We start from the raw sequence: 14,568 nt of genomic DNA on the forward strand, positions 1-14,568 counted from the left end.
CCAGAAATGTTGGGGAACACAGGGTTTAGTGAGAGAGAGAAACTGAAAGAAATCAGTATTAGTAGAGAAATGGTGTTGGGGAAATTGATGGGATTGAAGGGCAATAAATCCCCCAGGGCCAGATGGTCTGCATCCCAGAGTACTTAAGGAAGTGGCCCTAGAAATAGTGGATGCATTGGTGGTCATCTTCCAAGATTCTATAGACTCTGGAACAGTTCCTACAGATTGGGGGGTAGCTAATGTAACCACACTATTTAAAAAAGGGAGGTAGAAAGAAAGCAGGGAATTACAGACCAGTCAGCCTGACGTCGGTAGTGGGGAAAATTCTAGAGTCCATTATCAAAGATTTTATAGCAGGAGCACTTGGAGAACAGTGGTAGAATCAGGCAGAGTCAGCATGGATTTACGAAAAGGAAATCATGCATGACAAATCTACTAGAATTCTTCGAGGATGTAACTAGTAGAGTTGATGAGGGGGAGCCAGTGGATGTGGTTTATTTGGACTTTCAGAAGGCTTTCAACAAAGTCCCACATAAGAGATTAGCATGTAAAATTAAAGCGCATGGGATTGGGGGTAGTGTATTGCGATGGATAGAAAATTGGTTGGCTTCATAGCAAGAGGATTCGAGTACAGGAGCAGGGATGGCTTGCTGCAATTATACAAGGCCTTGGTGAAGCCACACCTGGAATATTGTGTGCAGCTTTGGTCTCCTTATCTGTGGAAGAATGTTCTTACTATAGAGGGAGTGCAGCAAAGGTTTACCAGACTGATTCCTGGGATGGTGGGACTGACGTATGAGAAGAGATCGAGTCGGTTAGGATTATATTTGCTGGAGTTCAGAAGAGGGGGGGGATCTCATGGAAACATATAAAATTCTAACAGGACATGACAGGGTAGATGCAGGAAGGATGTTCCCGATGGTGGGGGAGTCCAGAACCAGGGGTCACAGTCTAAGGATACGGGGTAAACCTTTCAGGACTGAGATGAGGAGAAATTTCTTCACCCAGAGAGTGGTGAACCTGTGGAATTCATTACCACAGAAAGCAGTTGAGGCCAAAACATTGTATGTTTTCAAGAAGGAGTTAGATATAGCACTTGGGTCTAATGGGATCAAAGGGTATGGGGCGAAAGCGGGAACAGGCTACTGAGTCGGATGATCAGCCATGATCATAATGAATGGCGGAGCAAGCTCGAAGGGCCGAATGGCCTACTCCTGCTCATATTTTCTATGTTTCCGTGTCTCCAGATCTCACTCCTGCGTTCAGTACTATCGCTCTTGGCTTGAGGTGGGCCTCCCGTGTGTCCAATTTTTCTCTCTCTCCCGGGACTGTTTGGGCTCCTATCAGCAGCCTCCCCACCCCACTCCACCCCGAACCTCCTATCCTTTGCAGTGTTGTGGGGGTGACTAGGAAAGGTTTTCCCTTGGGGAACCAACTTGTATATGAAAGCGAACTGCAGCTTGCCTCGCTCTGTGCACTTTTGTTCCCCCACATGGGTCTTTATAGAAAGGGGGAAGAGAGTTTTTAAATTCGAGAAGAATCACTTCTCTGAGGTTTTCAAATGTGGGCTGTGCTTTAAGAGCCCTCAACCAGTGGTCAAATACCAGCTGCTTACTTCTCTCAAACTCCACATAAGTTTGATCAGCTTGCTTCCGGAGAGTTCGGAATTTCTGGCGGTAGGCTTCCGGTACTAGTTCATATGCCTCGAGGATAGCATTTTTAGTCAGTGCATAATTTAATGAACTTTCATCTGGCAACAGGGAATAAACCTCATGGACTTTTCCTGTTAGCTTGCTTTTTAGCAGGAGGGTCCAGCTCTTGGATGGCCATTTTAACCACATTGCAAGCTTTTCAAAAGTTACAAAAAATGCTTCCACATCTCCCTCATTGAACTTTGGAATCAATTGGGAGAATTTTAAAAGCTCAGCACACAGTCCTGAGTTACGTGTAGCCTCCATATTGGCCATGCTTTCACTGGGGATATTCTCATGCCCCCTAGATAAATCAAGCCGCCGTAGCTCCCTTTCCACCTGTTGCTTCTGGAAAGTTCTTTCTCTCTCTCTCCTGTCTCTCATTCTCTTCTCTCTCTCTTTTTCCCTGCCTTCTAATTCAAGTTTCCTCTGTTCCAATTGTATCTTTGCTAACATTACCCGGTTGGTCTATTTCTAACCCTGCCTCTGACTCTTCAGGTTCAAGGGAAAAACAACTGGCCACTAGTCTCAAGAGTTTGGATTTCCTCCCTTTGGCACAGATCCCAACTGCTCAGCCCTATTCCTCAACTCTTCCATAGATAGTGCCTTTAACTTACCCCAAGTTACTTCACCCTAGCTTGCGAAGGTACTGGCTTTGGACACGGACATGTGGTTTGTGTTGCTAGAATACTAACAAGAAAACTTGTATTGATGTCTTCCTTTTTTTGATTGGGATCAATTTGATTGCCCACTTCCAATTTCTCGTTTGTCTGTGGGTCCAATGACAGACTAGATCTCCCAAATTTATATAACAACCAGATGAGGAAGGAATCTCAGGCTCCCCTTTCACCCCTTCTCTGGTTTGACTACAACAGGGTTTATCTTTTAAACCACTGTGTTTAACTTACCAAATCAGTGAGCACTTGCTCCTGTTACTCTAATTACAATTGCAAATGAACCAATAAGACAGGTTTTCTTGAGTTTAAACAAGAAAGATGTAAGTTTATTAACTTTATCACTCTATACCAGTTAAAATTAATAAACTGGGCAATTTACCTCTGCCTCCCAGCCGGCCTTTGGCTTCTCATATGCAAATTGTGTGTGGCCATCTTTAGCTGTTCTGTTCTGCTTATTTTTAAAAGTTATTTGTAATGTCCAGTAAAACACTTCAAGCAGAGTTCCATATGACAAAAGTAATATTTTCCATTTGGCATGTGTGGCTTTCATCAGAACAGGATAAGAAGAAAAGGGAGAGGTATCTGATAGAGTGCAGGGCAACAGTAATTAAGTGACCAATGGCCAAAGTGATAAGACTGCAAGGCAAAAGAGGTGATAAGCAGGTGACTAGTACAGAAGCAAAAGACGAGTCCACAGGAAGTGTAGATGGTTACAGCAGAATAGCAGAGAGAGAGAGAGAGAGGGAACCATGGAGAATCTGTCAAAGAGGAGAAGGCTCCAGTGACCCCGGAATGCGGCAGAAGAAAAGGCAGGTAGAACTCCAGGGTGCAGACCACCTGCTGACCGTGTACCGATAAGGGATCCTCATCCCAAGCACCAGCCCATAGTTTCTCCACTCCCAATGCCTCTGGTGCAGTCATTACCGGCACATGCTGCCCGAGAGAAAATGGCAGTACCTTTCGGGTGAGATGTTAAACTCTCTTCCCTCTCGGGTGGCTCGTAAAGATCACACAACACAACTAAAAGAAAGCGGGGGAGTTCTCCCAGTGTCTTGGACTCTTTAATCATCATAACTAAAAAAGCTAATCTAGTTACTTATCTCATTGCTGTCTGTGGGACATAGGAACAGGAGTAGGCCATTCAGCCCCTTTCTCCTGTTCCTCCATTCACTAAGATCATGGCTGATCTGTATCTTGGCTCCATAGCACTGAAGGTGGCAAAAATGACAAAGGATGAGCCATCGAATGTGTAAGCTGGTTGGACTCCAATACTGTATATAGATATTGTATACAAATTTACACTTTCCATTTATTGTTGAGAAGGGGCAAGACACTAAGGGCTATAAATTGGTAGGCACCAGGGATCACGATGTGCGATTAACCCGTGCACGTAGAGTGGAATGCAGGCAGCACGCTAACTTTATGTTGCCTACTAATTATGATTTCTGCTTGCAGCCAGCACTAACCACGTTCTTCAATGGCTGCACGGATAAGCAGGGTCCCAATATTGTTACTAACTTGCACTACTTAAAAGCAAGCTAAAGTTACCCTGCAACACTTAAAGGGGAAGTGCATTGCGGCTGCAGCAGGTGTTCTGCAGTTGAATCTGACCACAGAAAGAGAGAAGAACGACACGACATGGGGAGCACGGGACATTACACTGGAGGACTTGTGCAGGAGGTAGGAAGGAGGAGGAGAAATGTCCTGTATCTTCAAGGGGGCAGGAGACCCTTTAAGACACACACAATGAAACGGCAGTGGAATCAGATAGCCGTGGAGGTCAATTTCAGGAATGTAATCCCAAGAACCCACATCGAGTGCTGGAAGAAGTTGAATGATCTTACACGAGTGGTTAAGGCCAGTGAATGCATCTTCAAATGCCATATCTTCGCAACTGCACCACTAGCCTCAGCCACTGACTCACTACACAATGCACCACCACCTGCCCCCCAACCCCATCACTCATCGACCAACAATCTCGATAGATCAGGATTCATATTCAACATTATATGCTTCACCTCACCCTCACACCCACATCTCACAGCATGGACCCACTGCCAGCTATTCAACCATGACAGGGTCATAACCGAAACAGATTGCATGGCACTCACTGACACACTTTCCTCTCTTGCAGAAGGTGGTGAACAACTGGAGGCAGCAAGAGCTAACTGCAGGGCGACAGGAGAAGCTGCATGTTCTAACCACTATGGAGGGGATGGTGCTGGCCATTATTGGAAGGGTCATTGCTGAGACCATGGAAACCAGTAGGGCTGAAGCCAATGAAGTTGACAGTATCTTCATGCCTAATCCTCCTCTTCTCCAATCCCGAACTCTCTTCTGACTTACAAACTGCAGATGGTGTAAGCATGCACTTCTTACTTTCTCCTCTCCACTCACCACAACTTTACCCTTGTGTTTTTTTTCCTTTCAGATATGCAAGAGCTGCAGCCTGCCTGGGCAGTGGTGGCAGAGCAGGAAGACAGCAAAGATAAAGACACACCATCACTTGATTTCACACTTGCAGTCACCAGCTCAGATACTGGCACGGCGCATAAATTTAGAAGAGAGCACACAGGCAGAGTCTGAATGAGGTGAGACACAAGGCAAAAGTGCATTGGAGCCAGTGCAGGGAAAAGGGGAAGCACTGGTGCCAGCTCACCAGAGGACAAGGTTGCACACTGCTCAGGTAAGGACCTCAACAGGTCAGGTGACAGACAAAAGTTGATGGGTGTGCACACTAAAATGCTTGGTGCATGGGAAGCCTGTCAGAAAGCCTGCGTGCAATGTGAATGAGCATAGAGTCCAGCATCAATTAGCATAGGGCTTTGCACAAAGCTTGGAACACATACTCTACAGCATGCAACAGGTGGTCACCTCCATCAACACACTTGTGGAACCAAGCATGAGGCAGTGTCTGATAACAGATTTTGTAGCTTCCATTGCAGCACAAGCAACAACCACCCAACGTCTGGGGACTGCAGTGGAAGTTCAGACTGCTGACATCATGGATCTGGATACCACTGCTCAAAGGGGATTGCAGGTTTTTTTTTATTCATTCATGGGTTGTGGGCATAACTGGCTAGGTCAGCATCATACTGCCCATCCCTAATTGCCGTTGAGGTGGTGGTGAGCTGCCTTCTTGAACTGCTGCAGTCGTTGGGGTACAGTATACCCACAGTGCTGTTAGGGAGTTCCAGGATTTTGATTCAGCGACAGTGAAGGAACGGCGATATAGTTCCAAGTCAGAATGGTGTGCGGCCTGGAGGGGAATTTGCAGGTGGTGGTGCCGCCATGCATCTGCTGCCCTTGTCCTTCTAGGTGGTAGAGGTCATGGGTTTAGAAGGTGCTGTCGAAGGAGCCTCGGTGAGTTGCTGCAGTGCATCTTGTATATCGTACACATTACTGCCACTGTGCATCGGTGGTGGAGGGAGTGAATGTTGAAGGTTGTGGAAGGGGTGCCAATTAATTGCAGCCATCGGATTCACACTGACAGCTGCTTGGAGCAGAGATCCGTGCTACCGAACCTCAGACAAGTTTGTGGTTTTCAGCAGGCTTTAAAAAAAATCCTGCAAAACACAAACTTGTCCGAAGTTCGGAAGCACTGTCTTTGCTCTAAGCACCTGTCAGTGTGAAACTGATGACTGTGATTTTTTTTTAAAAAGTCAGATTGGTCAGGAAGTAGTAGTTAATGGGAAATTTCTCATCCCTGAAATTACTAGTCACGGACCTCAAACTTTTTACCACGGACACTGGCGTCCATGTACAGACATGTTGCCAGCCCCTGGGCGAGACACACCTCTCCCCACCCAACCCCCCACCTCCGAACCTGATCGGGGACTTTTACTCCAGACACCACCGAAATTGAGAGAGGTCACCCCAATCGACAGTCAAGAGGCAGGCACCTGCACCATTCTGGGCTTACCTTGGGGGTCCACCCGAGGAGCATGGAAAATTCAGCACCGCCTGGCTGCTCGTTGACATGTCAGCACCACTAGCCAAAAAGGGCCACTTAATCTGCCCCACTGGCCCCTTTTGTAAGATGGCCAAAAAGAAATAATGGCAAAGGTTTCTGAAGTGGGCCCCACTCAGGTTTCTATAAATACTGTAGGCCTGGTTGTTCCTAGTGTGCCAGCACAAGGCAGAAAGCAGGCTAGGGAGAGAGAATTTCCAGCATCGGAACCCACTCCCCCTGGCTCCACCTGATGTCATGGGCCATATTTAAGCCGGGTGAAAATTCTGCCCCAGGGAGGCCCTGTCGGAAACTGGCAGACAAGCCCATGGCCTGGTGTATCTAGGTCCCAGTTGTTTTCTCACCTCCAACTGCTACACTCCAAAGTCAACCTACAGCAGAAGTGTGGCAAAAGCCCTGCGTGTTTACAGGGCCACTGCCTTTTAATTTCTGGCCTGGGTTTGAATACAACCCAGATTACTGAATCCAAAGTCTTCACTTTTTGGTAACTGCAAGACTCCCAAGATAAATGGGTATTGGCGATCTCAATCCAGTCCTTGACGGGCCAAAGCTCCTAGTCATTCAACATTAGTCATCACCAAATTAGCAAACCAGCCCAGACAGGCACGGACGATGTTAGAAATGGAACAATAAGACAAAGATAAATACAGGTTGCTGTCTCACATCTCCTAACAACCTGATTATGATGGAATAAGAATAGTAAAAGCTTGAGAAGTACACCAGGCCAGTCATCATCTGGAAAGAGAAAAATCAGGTTATGATGTTTAGCGATTGTACCCTTCAACAGGCCATTCAAGAAATCTAGGAGCATGTTTCCTATTATTAACCCTTTCTGTCACTGAAGAGTATAGTCTGGGAATACTAGGGGGAAAACTCAAGTAAATGTCCCCTGTCACAAAGCATATTGCGAAAGTATCACATCATCCTTACATTAGTGTAGTGTTTCAGCAGAAAAGTGACCATTCATGAAGCATTTTCAGTTTAAAAATATCTGGGTTCTGACAGAAAAATTGAGCGTCATTGCTGTTGGATAGGAAGGCATCTCAAAATGATTAGAGATGTATTAATGTTAATTATGACTAGCTTTTCCTCCTTCGCAGTAACCCTGTGCAGTGGATTTTTAATTTTTTTTTTAAAAAAGATTTTCCCCAACTCTCAGACCAACGATGAGAGAACCAGTTCGGGTTAAAGCAATTCAGTCAGTGCAGCTTCCAATCTACCATACAAATGTTTAATTTTAATAATGATGATGATGCAGGATAGACAAGCAGAGCATAGTTTAATCTCGCTCTTACATTTTATTTCCTTTCTTTCAGGTGTCACGGACCTGTAATTATTTTTCTCCTCGGATTAAATACAGCCTTTAAGACTTTGTTAAAAACAGTGCATCGTTAAGAGAGAGTAAGTTCTGGAATTTCTGAGACACAGTGTGCCACAGTGGCATTTTTGTTACCCTGGGCAACAGCAGGAGAGAGAGGTCACATGGAATGATGCTTTGATTTGACTGTGTGTGGAGCTGGCAAGGACCAGTCTGAGCCAGTCAGTTTTGAGAGACTTTTCAGCACGGTGTACTGAAGAGAAAGGAGCTGTTTATTCTCTCTCAGCAGAAATTCTACAAGGAGCTACAAGCCAAGTTAATTCCCTGAGTAAAGAAGAAAACCTTTATTTTTCAAGAAACCATTTGTATTGCTGTACCCATCGTTCAAAGAACTGTTTAATGCTTACTGCAGCAGAAGTGTTGAATGTCTATCTACTGAAGGATTATTTTCATCAAAACCACGTGAAGACTTCGAGTGAACTTTGACTACTTCCACATTAGAATACCTCATCCACCAGGAACATAATCCACAAAAACTTACTTATTTATTTTATTCTTAAGAGAAAGCTAATTATTAAAAACACCACTTTTAAAACTGGTTAATTACTGTTATTTTTTAATGTATGAGAGAGAATTGGGGGGGGGGGGGGAAACAGTTAGATTAAAATAAGATGTTCTAAAGTCTTTAGACATAGGTTTATCTTAATAGTGTTTAAGATTTAGTTTTTTTAATAAATAGTTAATTTGATGTCTAAAGATACCTGGTATGGTCTGTTTCATTCTGGGGTTACTAGAGTGTTTGAATTTGGCTGTTTTCCGATTCGGTGTGTAAGCTTAATAATATGCTGCAACCTGTGGAGTGATGGGACTGAATTGACAATGCCTTGCTCCTGCCGCAGTCGTAACCCAGGATATTGCTCTATTTTTTAAAAAGGTGCCATTTGCAGGAATGGAAAATGAGAAAAAAACTATAGCAAGTGATTCACCATCAGGGGTATCACACTGCTGTCTGCCAGGAAAGAAATTCGAGTTTACATTATTCATTTTTATTTTGCATTTTGCTCCTATTTTCTTCCCTTCTGCCTCGTGTCCTCAAAGTGGTGACTCATGGTGAAATAGTCTAATAGTCCAAATATTGCTCTCCTTTCTTGCCCAAATTCCCATTCTTCATTGGGCAGTGAAGCTTGGTAGTCTATCTGATCACGAAAGATATCAGGAGATCGTGGACTAACTGGATACAATGAGCATTGCCCAGTATCATCACCCTTAACCTTTGGTAGCAAATTCGCAAACTGGCTTAGTTCCAGGTTATAGGGAGATCAGTATGTTCTAAAGTCAATGATGTGGGATACACCAATTGTGTGTATTGCTAAGCAAATCTCAAATGAGCTAATCCCTTGTTCATCAAATGTCCACACACACGTTTTTCAGTAGTACTTTCCTCTTACTTAATCGGGGACACTGCGACCACTTGTAGTTGAATAAATTTGTATATTTACTGTATGGTCCATTAGGAACTGGTTGATAATCTTTAAATGGTAACAATAATAGATGCTCTGTGAATGGTTGCAGGGGTGCATGGGTGGAATTACGTTGGTCTTGGTTAACTTGTGGTGTTGCTGATGAAAAGTAGGGATAGTATCCAAAGGGGAAGTAATCAGGACCTTTGGGATGGGAAGTCCCAACAATCAAGGAAAAGGAGGAGGAGGGGGGAAGCAAGGGTCAGTGGACGTGCCTGGAAATGGAGAACAGGGTGTAGAAGAAGCTAGGCTTGGCCATGGGCCAGCTGCTGTTCTGTAATATAATCCTACTTCAAATCATATCCTATTTATCATAAATATGAATGACAAACTGAAAGTAAAATTAAAGAAAGAAAAAGGAAAGCTGCATGTATATGACACCAATCAGGATCGCTGGCCATCACAAAGTGCTGCATAGTCAATGAAGTAGAATTGAAGTTTGGTCACTGTTGCAATGCACAGCTGCCAACTTGCTCACAGCAATCTCCCACATACAGCAATGAGACAATCTATTTTTCATGACGTCGACTGAGAATGAAATATTGGCCAGGACATGAAGAGAACTGCTCTCCTGTTCTTTGAATGGCACAGAGGATCTTTTCCCACCTGAAACTGCAGAGGGACTGCAGATTAATGCCTCATCTGAAAGACAGCACCTCTGACAGTGCAGCACACCCTCAGCACTGAAGTGGCAGTATGGATTATGGGCTCAATCCTCGAAGGGTTTATATAAGGAATGCATTGGACCAGGAAATACAAAGCCATTGCTTGACCTTTAAAATTTTATTTTCACTCCTTTCTCCAACAATGTCCAGGCTTCTATATTAGCACCAGCTGAGGAACCACCTAATTACTCGAACAGCACCCTTGTCATTGCTTCTATATGTGATGTGAATGAAGAGTTACGTCGGAGTGGGATGATAATCTGAAGAAATTGGAGTTCTGTGATTAACAGGAGGACTTCCCAATCCAATCTCATTAGCAACTGCCCACCTTTAACTCTTTCAGGCTGTTGTCATGTGTTGGTACCACAACAACAAGCTGGCAGAGGGCCAGTTTAGAGAGAGGTCAGTATGTTCTGAAGTCAGTGATGTGTTAAGAAGTTGCTAAGAGGATATTACCATATCAGGGCAGTCTGTGTTGCTAAGCAAATGTCATAAATTCCCAGCTGCTAAGCTAACTATGTGATAGTGGTTTTGTCCTTGAATTTGTTTTGACTGGTACACCGTTATGGAGCAATAAGTAATATCCGCACAATTATGACTATTACAAATATATAAAAAATGTGTGCATATTAAAGGAGTGATCGAACAGTTTATTAAAATTGCAGCTATTAGGACAATATGATCAGTCTCAGTTACACACACACTAATACACTGACAGATGGGCAGGGACCAACGCAATAAGCCACTTGCGACATTTTATTTGTCAAATTTAAAGTTATAAGAAATTTTGCGATTAAGTCAAATTAATAAAGCAAAGGTTTTTAGGCCTCTGTTAAAACAAAACAAGATTATATTTCTTTTTGATTCCTCCTAATTCTGTCCCTTCCGCTCCTAAAGGCATTTTGGTGGGATAGATGAGCCAGGCAGCGTGCAGTGCCCTGCCCAAGCAGCTACTCATTGTGCGAGACAGTGAGTGGTGGCAAGCTGCTGGACCACATGGGGCATCACAGCCAAGTCTATCCTCCCCTCATGCAACATCCACATGAGTGAACTTCAGGCAGCAGTCACCTGCAGCAATGAGAAGCAGCAACCGTGGCTAATTCTCCCCTCCCCACTCCTGGCATTTTCATATAGAAAAAGGTTAACAATTCACTGTGGGCTTTTCTGTGTAAACCTTGTTATGTTAACAAACACACCAACTATTCTGCGCCAGCATAATTCTGCAGAGGTGCGATATTTCTTAATGGTATGTTTTGAGAGAGAAAGTTTGTCCAAGAGGCCTTTCTTTGAATAGTCCCATGGGATCGTTAGTAATTGTACATTATCTTTGATTTATCATCAAAGCAATAACATTTGTTTTAATTTGATTACAATTCTCTTAAACTCCCTTTATAGATAAATTCACTATGTGGCTGACTATAAAGGATATAGATTCAATCACTCTTCTGATTCCACAAATTTAATTTGGGATCTTAGCTTGTGCTGCGTTAGCCAATTGCAACTGGGTAATCTTGATCTTATCAAACAGCGGAACAGGCTCGAGGGGCCGAATGGCCTACTCCTGCTACTAAATAGTATGTTTGTATGTAACTCCTGGGAAATCTGCACAGATTTAAAAATTAAGTGTTCGGTGAGGTTCCAGTTTGGCTGTGATGTAAGAAGAAAGCTGGAACAATTAAACCATTAACCTTACACCGGTACCAAACTATTTTTAGCATCTTGCTGAAAGCAATCTAAGGATGATCATCCATGTGCAGGGATTATTAGATGCCTGAAGTTTAGCACGCTTGAATCATCATTCACCAAGCCAAATGACATTAACAATGACACAAATCAACCTCCTTCTTCTCATGCAGCAGTTGCAACAAGGTCCAATTTCTACCCTTGTATCTTTGAAGGGTTTCTCTTCAGTGTGAATCCTTACTGCTTTCAACACAATTCACCTCCAGCTAAGCAGACAGAATCTCTTATCAGTATCAGAATACAATTCCAATTTCTTGAAACATTTACCACATTTTTCACCTTTCACAATCTAGAATCAGTTGCTACTGTTTGTTGGAGAGATCCAATTCTACCAAGTCTCTCAGAATGTTCTAGAATCTCCCAGGTATGTTTGCATCTGGCAAAAGATTCTGGAAACTCCCAAGCTGTTTTGCTAGTTAGCAAGGGAGTAGTACATGGGACAGAGTCCAAACCTTGTGCAAAGCTGGTAGCACTCCACCTGGTGGATAGACTGTTATAAAAGGCACAATATTTTCTAGACTTGATTTTGTTGTTAAGCAAGCAATCACAAAGTGGGGGAGGGGGGGCGGCAGAGGAAGATCATGTTCAATTTTCTACATGGGAGGTAACCTGGCAGGCTGAATTGCCCATCTGTTGTAGAACCGGCCTGACTTTCATTCCACTGTGGAAACAAACAGGTGATAAAGCTAAAAATGATCCCCGTATAATTTGCCAGCACACCTGGAGAAAAATCTAAATAGCAAATAGAATTTGTTTTGTCAGAAGTGCAATCCCCAATGCCAGATACAAAGTTATAATCTATTTTTGTTTAGATTTCAGCAGTGCTTTAGATAGCTAAGCAAACGGTGAGATCAGCAAGAGTATTTAATAAACCTATATCTTCTGTGTTAGTATGGACACCTTCCCCCGATACGCTGTTTGCCACGGCTGGTATTTTATCGCGAGCAGCTTGTAACCTGCTGGAATACCCCAGACTACGTTACGACATTAAAGGCGCTACATAAATGCAAGATGTTGTTCAAGCTGTCTTTACTGCAGCAACGTTACATGCAGAGTTAAGATTTTTGAAGGGTCTTAACATTCCTGCTTCAATACCTAGCTTTTATTGGCAACTTTAGCATCACCTATTTTTACTTCTTATTTTGCAGGCACTATTGCTAACTGATTTACTGGCAATTTGTTTACTGACGGCTTCTCACATTCTTACATGATACTTTATTTGTCTGTCTCGTTCCACACTTAACAAATTCTTCAGTCCAATTTCATACATGCCCCCCAGTCAAACAACCTTCAACATCTGTTGCCTAGGCTCACACACACACAAACAATAGACTCTTGGAGAAGGCACTGCAGGCATGTGTACAACTGTGGCCCAGGATGAATCAATCCCATCAGAAAAGAAAACTTGGAGACCAAAAGCAATAGGAGATGCCTTTGTACTTAGTCATGTAGAAAATTGGTATTTGTGATTACAGAGATACCCAAGAAACAGAGTTCCTAGAATCAATTAACCCATAGAAATGCATCTAACGCATCTTGTTGCATTTTGGTAGTGAGATGCAGTTTCGTCCTGTTACAATTATGATGTTGTCACTGTTGTAATGTAGGAAATGCAGCAAACAGCAATGAAACAAACAACCAGATAATCTGGGGTTTTTTTTTTAAAAGGTGTTGGTTGAGGGAAAAATGTTGGTCAGGACACTGGGAGAACTCCCCTGCTCTTCTTCGAATAGTGCCATGGGATCTTTTACGTCCATCTGAAAGGGCAGAAGGGGCCTCTCATTTGAAAAATAGCACGTTAGACAGTGCAGCACTCCCTCAGCACTGCACAAAAGTGTCAGCCTAGATTATGTGCTCAAGTCTCTGGAGGGAATTTTATACAGGGAATGTGTTTAACCAGGAAGTGCAAACTCACGACCTTCTGACTCAGAGGCGAGAGTGTTCTCACTGAGCTAAGATTATTTTGTCAGTCGTCAATGAGGACAGCTGTCTACCACAGTTCATTTAAATCATTCATTCAGCAACTTAACCTAGACAGAAACAGAAAAAATAAAAATCTACAGCTGGATTGCATTGTGGGTTCAATAACTCCGCCAGAACTTTAAAAAGGTGACATCCTTCTTATCACAGCCTCGGAGTTGAATCTTAAGGATCGAATGGATTTTGCATCCAAAAATCACAATTCAAGCAAATGCTTCTCAATACAGTAAACATGCCAGCCATACTTAGGCTTCCCATGTAATTTTTGTTTAGGGTGACTCGGTCATTGGCATTGAACTGTATCCATTTTTTCATACATTCCTTACTTTGGAGAAAGTATGAATGTTCCCTCAACCACTCTCAAATTAAGTGGGTTTAAGTACAAGATAAGTTTGTTGTGCCTTCTTTTCTTAAATCTCAACATATATAATCATCATTTATACTGTGCATTCAGCTGCCTAGGCACTCAGCTCTGGTATTCACTCTCTAAAACTCTCCACCTCTCTACCTCCCTCTCCTCCTTTAAGATGCTCCCTCAAAACCTACCTCTTTGATCAAGCTTTTGATCACCAGTCTTAATATCTCCTTACATGGCTTGATGCAAATTTTTTTTTGATAATGCTCTTGTGAAGCGCCTTGGGCATAGTGGTTTTTATTGCGTCAAAGATTCTATATAAATGCAAGTTGTTATTGCTGAAAGGTGATAGTTCAAGACAGAAAAAGTCACCTAAGATCTTCAAGAAATATGGATTTGTAATTACAATTATAAAATGACAGATCACTTTTATCACAAAGGTTCGGCACAACATCGTGGGCCGAAGGGCCTGTACTGTGCTGTACTGTTCTATCTCAACATGAAATCAAGTGTATGTGGGAGGTACACAATGAAAACCTGCTCAGAATTAATATTTACCCACAAACCTACAAACACACACGAGGAGATTTCTGGTACAGTTAAGGTGAAACCAAACTATCTGCCAGCAAGACGTTATATCAGCTATCAT

At 43.1% G+C, this 14,568-nt stretch overlaps 1 protein-coding gene and 1 long non-coding RNA gene across 4 annotated transcripts in view; one reads left to right on the forward strand and one right to left on the reverse strand.

Moving 5' to 3' along the window:
* Positions 1–8,235, forward strand: part of LOC137370138 (uncharacterized) — a 67,373-nt gene extending 59,138 nt beyond the window's left edge. Inside the window, exon 6 of the long non-coding RNA XR_010975090.1 lies at positions 7,655–8,235. This is a non-coding gene — a long non-coding RNA (uncharacterized lncRNA). The remainder of the gene's footprint in view (positions 1–7,654) is intronic.
* Positions 1–14,568, reverse strand: part of dok6 (docking protein 6) — a 506,642-nt gene that overhangs the window by 478,890 nt on the left and 13,184 nt on the right. The window lies entirely within an intron of this gene.

The sequence above is a fragment of the Heterodontus francisci genome, chromosome 5 (assembly GCF_036365525.1).
Source record: "Heterodontus francisci isolate sHetFra1 chromosome 5, sHetFra1.hap1, whole genome shotgun sequence".
NCBI lineage: Eukaryota > Metazoa > Chordata > Chondrichthyes > Heterodontiformes > Heterodontidae > Heterodontus > Heterodontus francisci.